Source organism: Lipotes vexillifer, unplaced genomic scaffold, assembly GCF_000442215.2.
Source record: "Lipotes vexillifer unplaced genomic scaffold, Lipotes_vexillifer_v1.1 scaffold426, whole genome shotgun sequence".
NCBI lineage: Eukaryota > Metazoa > Chordata > Mammalia > Artiodactyla > Lipotidae > Lipotes > Lipotes vexillifer.
The window spans coordinates 428,152-437,889 of NW_006779491.1; the positions used below are offsets into that span (position 1 = coordinate 428,152).

Here is a 9,738-nt window from a genome sequence, read left to right on the forward strand (position 1 = left end):
TAGGCGAGTCCCGGCGCCCAATGACACATTTCCCAACCACAGGGCTTGGTCACCAGCGGTGAGACACCACCAGCAGGCTCTGACCTATTCTCTGAAGCGCCTAAGTCCTTCCACCCTGTCGACTAAACTTCCGTGATGGGCATCACCTCTGCTCTCCTCCGAGACGATTCGGAAGCAGGGACTTCTGCTCCTAACCCCAGGCCCACAACTTCGCCCTCAACCACGCGGCGAAAGTTAGGACCAGTCTTCCAGTCCCCGCGCTGCGAAAGAGAGCATCCTCCCACCTCCAGGACCTTTCCCTCCCCGAGACTGACGGCGGGTCCCTGAGGTCCCGGCGCCCCTGCCCAGGCCGGGCTGCGACAGGTCCCCGAGGGGCTCGGGGCACGACCCGCCCGGTCACCACTACAGGTGTCCCTCGGCACTCCGCCGACTGGACAGTGAGGAGGGAGCCGGCTGGAGCACAGCCATCCCGCGAGGGGTGGACGGGTGGCAGGCGGCGGCCAGGAACGATACGCGTCTGCCCGTCGGAGCTGGGCCGGGCCTCGGAGAACTTGGCGACGAGCGCCCGAAACGGGCAGGCCGAGCACGCAGAGGATGAGGGGGGCCGGCGACGGCCTGGGACCGGCCAGGGCCGCGCCGCCGGGCCCCGGGCTGAGCCGGAGGGCGGCAGGAGGCACCGGTGCGAGACGGCCCCAACCGGGTGTACAGCCCGGACCAATGACCCAGTTACCCTCACCGGTACGGCGCCGCCGCCCCACTGCCCCGACGCCGCCCTGGGCCTCAGTCCATCCGCCCCGTACCTCACCTGCTGCTCCACCGACGTCCAGACCGCCGCTCTCCCCGCGTCGGCTGAGTAGGTCCGGGCGCTAGTCACAACCCGCCCTCACGCCGGCCCTCCCTCTCGCAGCCCCGCCCCCGGCGCCGCGCGCGCACGCCACGCACGCACGGACGTCACTTCCGGGGCCTCTGCGCACCGCGGGGGGGATGTGGGTGCCGGTCAGAGTCTGCCCTGGGTGGAGAGGGAGTACGAGGCTGGCGTGGATGACGGCACCGACAAAGCCGTAGGGCGAAGGGAAGGAGGCGGCCTCGACGCTGGCCCCGGGGCGCTGACCTGGAGCGTTCGGGAGCCAGCGGAGAAGCGGGTGTTTTCCTCGTCTTTTCCTCAACCCCTGCTACCGGGATCCCAGTAGGAGTAGCCTGAGGGTGACACTGCCCATTCTTAGCTTGGAATGGGAGGCGGTGGCAAAGGCTGCGGCAGAGCGGTGTTTGGGCCAGTGGACGGTTCCATCCCGTAGGGAATGAGGCTGCCAGAGAAACTAATGAATCCCATCGCTTCACACGGATTTTAGGATTTTAAAAGTTCTTGAGTTAGAGGACTTAAAGAGATTGGCTGATCTATTAGCCGGTTTTATAGCCGAGCATAACTGAGTTCCAGAAGTTAAATACGTTAGCCAGTGTCACACAGTATTAATGGTCGAGTTATAAATGGAATCCAATTCTCCGTGATTCCCATTTCAGGAATGTTGGAGACAGCAGCTGCCTCTGTATTCTGGATGCCATCTATGGCACAAAGCGCAGCCACGACTGGAAATTAAATAAATAAATAAATAAGAGACAGAAAAGAAAATACTATAGTACAGTGTCTGGGAGGGAGCCCTGGGTTGGAATCCCAGGTTTGCTAAATGCTGCCTCTGTGATCTTGGACAGTTTGCCTAATATCTCAGTCTTTGCTCGTTATTTGCAAAATGGAGATTGATTTGTTCCTCAAATTATTCCTGAACGCTGGAAGGTAACAGAATGTGCCACCCCAAAATATGCCTCTTTGACATAAGGCTTATTCTGAGAAAGTAAACACAGAGAAGCCCTGAAAATAAACTAGAAGTTCACCTTTTGTCAGGGAAACATACATTTATGAAGGAAATCGCTATTTGTAAAAGTGTCTCCCCCTCTGTACCTGGAAGAAAAGGACAACTCTAATAAATCACTAGAGACTCATCAGTGGAGAAGACCCTAACTTAAATCTGTATAACAAACTTCTTAGCTTGTTTATTTTTCTTTCCCTGGTCACCTCCATAACTGGTCTCCACCCTCCCCCCACCCCCCCCCAACAGACACCCTTCCTTGTTTGTCTTCACCGGAAAATGGTATTTAAGTTGGCATTCTAAGCCTTTTCCCTGGGTATCTCCTATGTGTATGTGAGATATACATGTTAACAAATCTCTATTTGTTTTCCTCTTTGTGACTCTTTTATTATAAGGGTTTCAGCCAAGAACTCAGAAGAGCAGAGGGAAAATTATTTTCCCTCCCCTACAGTAGCCTATGCTAGGCTGAGGATACCAGACTGTTAAAAAAAAAAAAAAAAAAAAAAAAAAAGTACCTAAGCTGAGAAGCTTACATTCTTGGGAAGAGGTGGAGGAGCCACTAAACAATAAATTATTTACAAAAGTACATAGGATAGTGACCATTGCTATGGAAAAGAATAATGCAAGGGAGAGGGAGAGCCAGTGCAACCAAGAAGTTTGATGTTTTAGGGTGGACAGGAAAGCCCTGGCTGAGAAGATGACCAGAGCAAAGGGTTAGGGAGCTAGCTATACTACAATACTATGCAAGTATTTGGGCAAGAGTGTTCTAGGTACAGGGAACAGCAAGTGCAAAGGCCCTCCTGATGCCAACTTGTGTAGCTGTAGCAGTGAATTGAGGAGAGAAAGGAGAAGAGATCAAAAGGTAAGGGGCAAACCCCAAAGTCAAAGTGGGAGGGGACTAGCAAAAGTGAGGACAAAGTCTGACTCATTGGGGCTATTAATGCAACAAACTACCACAAAACTACCACACTTCCCTCTGGGAGAAGGGGTGGCAGTGGAGGCTATTGGAAAGGGGCACCAAAGGTACAGTCAACTGAGCAGGCAATGTTTTAGTTCTTGAGCTGGGTGATAGGTATTTCAATTTATGTGTTGTTTTGCGTATTAACTTACAAAAATCAGTCCCATTGGAAAAAGTGAAGATAAAAGAGGGCTAAGAGTAAATCCTGGAGTGTGTCAAAAGAAAAAGAGCCATCAAAGAGAAAAAAAAAAAAAGAGGAAAACTAAAAAAGAGGAGTAATGTGGAGGCTAAGGAGAGAGAGAAAGCCAAGGAATTGATCAGATGAGTCAAATTCTGCAGAAAAGTTAGGTAAGATGAATCTACCAGAGAGAAATGTAAACATACTAATAGAAGTGCTTAAACTACACATCCTTGTCTTGTTCCCAATCTTAGTGAAAAAAACTTTCAGTCTTTCGCCATGATATGATGTTACCAGTGGGTTTTTCATACATGGTCTTTATCATGTTGAGGAAGTTCCCTGCTATTCCTGGTTTACTGGGTGTTTTTCTAATCAAAGGGTATTAATTTTTTAACTTTGTTTTTAATTGTAAAATATACATAATATAAAATTTACATGCAAAAGAGTGAAGTTGGACCCTTACCCAACACCGTGTAAAAAAATTAACTCAAAATGGATGAAAGACGTAAATGTAAGAGATAAAATTTAGAAGGAAGCATGGGGGAGAAAAGCTTCATAACATTGGATTTGGCAATAATTTCTTAGATATGACACCAAAGGCACAGGTAATAAAAGAAAAAAATAGACATATTGGACTTACCAAAATTAAAAACTTTTGTGCATCCAAGGCAACAATCAACAGAGTATAAAGGCAACTCACAGAATAGAAAAAAATATTTGCAGATCACCTATCTGTGATAAGGGATTGTTATCCAGAATATATAGAGAACTCCTAAAATTCAACAACAAACCAATTTACATGAGATGTCTTTCCATTTATTTACATCTTCTTTCATTTCTTTCAGCAATGGTTTTGCTGTTTTCAGTGTACAAGTCTTTCACCTCCTTAATTAATTCCTAAGTATTTTATTCTTTTTGATGATATTGTAGGTGGAACTCTTTTCCTAGTTTCCTCTTTGGATTGTTCATTATTAGAAATGCAACTGATTTCTGTGTTGATTCTGTACTACTACATTGCTCAATTCATCTATTGCTTCTAACAGGTTGTGTGTGTGTGGGGGGGGGGGGGGGGGGGATCCTTAGGGTTTTCTACATATAAGATCATATCAGCTTCAAACAGATAATTTTACTCCCTCCTTTTCAGTTTGGATGGCTTTTCCTTTTCTCGCCTAGTTGCTCTAACTAGAACTTCCAATACTATATTGAATAGAATTGGCAAAAACAGTCATCCTTGTCTCCTTATTTTAGCAGATAAGCTTTTAATCTTTCACTGCTGAGTACAATGTTAGCTATGGGTTTTTTATATGTAGCTTTCTTATATCTATAGTCCTAGTTTTTTGGAGTGTTTTTATCATGAAAGGGTACTAAATTGTGTCACAAGCTTTTTCTGTATCAATTGAGAAGATTGGGTAGTTTTTTCAATATAGTGAATAACATTTGTTCAATTTTCATATGTTGAACCATCACTGTATATTCCGGGAATATATCCCACTTGGTCACAGCATGTAACCTTTTTAATATGCTGCTGAATTCTTTGTTAGTATTTTGTTGAGGAATTTTCTTTTTTTGGCGGTTCTGTAACTTTATTGAACAAGCACAGTTAGTTCTCATCCACATTAACTGTCTGTAGATTTTTGAAAGTGGTGACAGATACATAGGTAACCAACGTATAGAGCTTGTTTGGTGAATCTTCATCTTCATTACGTTTTCTGGACAACCGCACATGGATATGGTATGGGACATTCCTTATTCCTTTGGCCCAGACAGCTTTGTTGATCCTGGTGTCAATGCATACATCTGGAGTTCCCATCTTCTTCATGGCAAATTTCCGGATTTCTTTGAGTGCCCAAGGGGCACGCTTCTTGAAACCCACTCCATGGATGCGCTTGTGAATGTTGTTGGTATATTCTCTGGGCACCACCTTGTTGATGGCGGACCGGCCCTTCTTCTCACCGCCCTTCTTTGCTGGAGCCATCCTGCCCGTCCCGGGCTGGAAAGGGAGGATTTTTATATTAATGTTCTTAAGGAGTATTAGTCTGTAGTTTCCTCATAGTGTCTTTATCTGGCTCAGTATTAGGGCAATGCTGGCCTCACTGAATAAGTTAGAAAGCATTCTCTCCACTTTCAATTTCTTTCTGAAGAATTTGAGAAGGATTGATATTAGTTCTTTAAACATTTGGTAGATTTCACCAGCAAAGCCATAAAGTCCAGGGCTTTTACTTGTTGGGAAAATTCTGACTACTGATTCAATCTTCTTACTAGTTATAAGTATATTCAGATTTTCTATTTCTTTGTGATTCAGACTTGGTAGGATTTATGTTTCTAGGAATTAGTTCATTACATTTAGTTATTCAATTTGTTGGTGCACATATATTCATAGAATTCTCATAATCCTTTTCATTTATGTAAAGTCAGTAGTAATGTCCCCTCTTTTATTTCTGATTTTAGCAATTTGTTTTCTCTTTTTCTTAGTCAATCTAGCTAAAGACTTGTCAATTTTGATGATCTTTAAAAAAAACAAGTTTTGGTTTTATTGATTTTTCTATATTTTCTTGTTTCCCTATTCTCTATTCCATTTATCTCTACTCTAATCTTTACTTTCTGCCTTCTGCTAGCTTTGGTTCAATTTGCTCTTCATTTTTCTAGTTCCTTTAAGGTGTACAGTTACGTTATTGACTTGAGATCCTTCTTTTTTAATGTAGACGTTTATGGCTACAAATTTCCTTCTGAGCACTGCTTTCATGTCATTCCAAAGGTTTTGTAAGTTGTGTTTTCATTTTTATTTGTCTCAAAGTATTTTTTAATTTCCCTTGTGAGTTCTTCTTTGACCATTGGTTAAGAGCATGTTTTTTAATTTCTACATTTTTGTGAGTTTCCCTCTGTTACTGATTCTAGTTTCATTCCATTGTGATTAGAAAAGACACTTAGTATGATTTCAACCTTTCAAAATTTACTAAGGCTTTTCTTTGTGGCCCAACACATGTTCTATTCTGGACAATGTTCTATGTGTATCCACTATTGTTGGGTGAAGTATTCTATATATGTCTGTTAGGTCTCATTGGATTATAGTGTCATTCAAGTACTCTCTATCCTTACTGATCTCGTCTCTGGTTGTTCTATCCGTTATTGAAAGCGGGATAGTGAAGTCTCCAACTCTTATTGTAAAACTGTTGATTTCTCCCTTAAATCTGCCTTTTTTGTTTGTTTGTTTCATATATATTTGGTGCTTGGTTATTAGGTGTATATATGCATATAATTGTTACATCATCTTGTTGGATTGAATTTTTTTCAGTCTTTAATGTCTTTCTTGTCTCTTACAACGTCTTTCTTGTCTCTTATAACCGTTTTAAAAAATTTATTTACTTATTAATTTTTAAATTTTTGCCTGCACTGGGTCTTCGTTGCTGCTCATGGGCTTTCTCTAGTTGCGGTGAGCGGGGGCTACTCTTCGTTGCGGTGCGCGGGCTTCTCATTGTGGTGGCTTCTCTTGTTGCGGAGCACGGGCTCTAGGCACGCGGGCTTAGTTGCTCCGTGGCATGGGGGAATCTTCCCGGACCAGGGCTCGAACCCATGTCCCCTGCATTGGCAGGCGGATTCTTAACCACTGAGCCACCTGGGAAGTCCAACTTTTTTTTTAATGTAAAATATATTCTGTCTAACAATATAGCCACCCCAACTCTCCTTTGGTTACTGTTTTCATGGAATATATTTTTCCATCCTTTTACTTCCAGCCTCTTTGTGTTTTTGTATCTAAGGTGAATTTCTTATAGAGAGCAGATAGATGGAACTTTTTGGGAAATACATTCTGCCAATCTTTGACTTTAAATTGGAGAGTGTGATCTATTTACATTTAAAGTAATTGTAGATAAGTTCATTTGTACCATATTTTAGATTCCACATATAAGTGAGATCATATAGTATTTGTCTTTCTCTATCTTACTTACTTCACTTAGTATGATACTCTCTAGTTGCATCCATATTGCTGTAAATGGCATTTTTTGTTCTTTTTTTATGGCTGAGTAGTATTCCATTGTATATATGTACCACATCTTCTTTATCCATTCATCTGTCAATGGACATTTAGGTTGTTTCCATGTTTTGGCTATTGTGAATAGTGCTGCTTGAACATAGGGGTGCATGTATCTTTCTGAATTATAGTTTTGTCCAGGTATATGCCCAAGAGTGGAATTGCTGGAACATATGGTAATTCTATTTTTAGTTTTCTGAGGAACCTACATACTATTCTCCATAGTGGCCACACCAAGTTACATTCCCACCAACAGTGTAGGAGAGTTCCCTTTTCTCCACACCCTCTCCAGCATTTGTTATTTGTAGACTTTTTAATGATGGCCACTCTGACCGGTGTGAGGTGGTACCTCATTGTAGTTTTGATTTGCATTTCTCTAATAATTAGTGATGTTGAGCATCTTTTCATGTACCTACTGGCCACCTGTATGTCTTCTTTGGAGAAATGTCTATTAAAGTCTTCTGCCCATTTTTGATTGGGTTGTTTGATTTTTTGTTGTTGAGTTGTATGAGCTGTTTGTATATTTTGGAGATTAAGCCCTTGTCAGTTGCAACACTTTCTTGCAGTAGTTATATAAAAGAAACAAATCTTTCTTAATGAGACTTGCCTGGTTTGTAATAGTAAAATCACATCACTATCATAGAGAAGGAGAATTAAATTTTCTACTTGCTATATGATAGGACACATATCGGTTCATCAAAAACTAATATCAAACCATTTAATATATACATTAAAGAGAAAAGGAGTTAAAACTTGACCCTCTCCCCCTTTTTTTCTACTTCACCCCACAGAGGAAATTATTTTTTTTGTTGGTTTTTGCAGAATGCAAGACTTTAAGAAACCATTAACAGCTAGAGATCTGTGCTAAACTCATAGACGTGGCTATGACTAATGTCTGCCAGTGAAAACAGAGGTCCCTATCAGAAGAGAGAAAGAGTACACACTTCTGTAAAACTAGTAGAGGATGTGTGGTTTTGGTCTGCCTAGCTTCTTTTTGGGGAACCGCACCTCCCTACATTATTAGTCCACAGAGTTCAGCCATTGATGACCCTATCCCTTGGCTCCAAGAATAGGCATGTGAGCTCTGCCATTCCCCTGGCCTCAACAAATGCGTGAGGATTGCCCATAATTCCTTTCTAGGACTTCTCTAGCTTTCAGGAAAGTGACTCTCTCTCTTCTCTGGTTTTCTGGCAAAGGCGATCTCTGCAGCAGTAGATAAAGGCTGCCTAAGAATGAAGCAACCCAGGGGAAAGCCTCAGGGATAGACTCTGGGAGATAATCAGATTAGTGACAGCGGAAGGGCTCATCAAATTGCCAAGTTCCCAAGTGAGAAGCAATCCAGGAACCGCGTAACTTAAGCCATTTTCCATAGGATCCAAAATCAAGGAAAACAGATCATTCACATAAGCAAAGGAGTACATTCTCTCTTGCTGAACCATATTGTGGTCAACCATGACTCAAATCTAAAAGCATTATAGAATCAATCAGCTAAAAAACCCAAGACCTCCATCTCACTTTTTTTTTTTTTTAACGTTTCTAAGTAGTCTTTATCATATCAAGAACAAGAGAGCTGAGGGCTGTATTCGCTTAAACGTGGGAAAGGCTTATTAATCTGTTGATAAATAGAGGTATGTGTATCTCAAAAGGCAGCAGAAACTATTTTTAAATAGTTTTGTGGAACATATTTTTAATGGAATACTATCAAATTTTTAAAGGGGGGAGGGGCAGCTCTACATGAACTGAAATGAACAGATCTCCAAAAGATAATGTTAAATGAAAATAGTAAGGTGGCAAAACATGTGGTATGCTACCTTTGCACTTCACTATATATATTCTCCTAGGATGTATATAAATCTCTTTCTAGAATAACTATATATATATAGATAACATATCCTGGGATAGATAGACAGATAGATAGATACAGTATATATAGGAAGAGAATTATTTTAAGGGACTGGGTCATATGATTGTGGAGGCTTGGTGGGTCCAAAATCTGATGGGGGCGGCTGGCAGGCTGGAGGCTCAGGAAAGAATTGCAGTTCAAGTTCAAAGGCAGTCTGCTGATGAACCAGGAAGAGCTGGTGTTTCAGTGAAGTCTGAAGACAGATGGCTGTCAGAATTCCCTCTGCTTGAGGGAGCCTTTTGTTCTATTCAAGCCTTCAACTGATTGGATGAGGTCCACCCACATTATGGAGGGTAATCTGCTTTACTCCAAGACCACTGATTTGAATGTAAATCTCATCCAAAAACACCCTTACAGAAACATCCAGAATAATGTTTGACCAAATATTTGGGAACTGTGGCCCAACCAAGATGACACATACAATTAGCTGTCATAACTCCACCCCCTGTCAACTTGGCACTCATATGCACCTCCTTATATAAGTTAATCTCCATACTCAATCTCTTTACCTGGTGGGGTGACCCAAACTTTCACTCATGAAAGGTCTGGGCCATTAGTAATCCTGCCTGGATTAGCTTGTTGCAGTTTCCCACTGACTTTAATCACAGGCCATGGTAATACTAAGATGCTCCAAGTGGTCTCCTATCCATGTACTGGACAGATTGTTTAACAGATCTTGACTGTGAGCACCTCTTTTCCAGGCACTGACTGTTCCAAGCATTGGGATTAGGTGTGAACAACAGAGACAAAATCTATGCCCTCGAGGGGCTTATCTGAAAGGAAATAGAGACATAACAAACAACTACTATT

General features: G+C 42.2%; 1 pseudogene; it reads right to left on the reverse strand.

Moving 5' to 3' along the window:
* Nucleotides 1-4,598: 4,598 nt before the first annotated feature.
* On the reverse strand, nt 4,599-4,994 carry LOC103088813 (60S ribosomal protein L31 pseudogene; annotated as a pseudogene).
* Nucleotides 4,995-9,738: the final 4,744 nt, after the last annotated feature.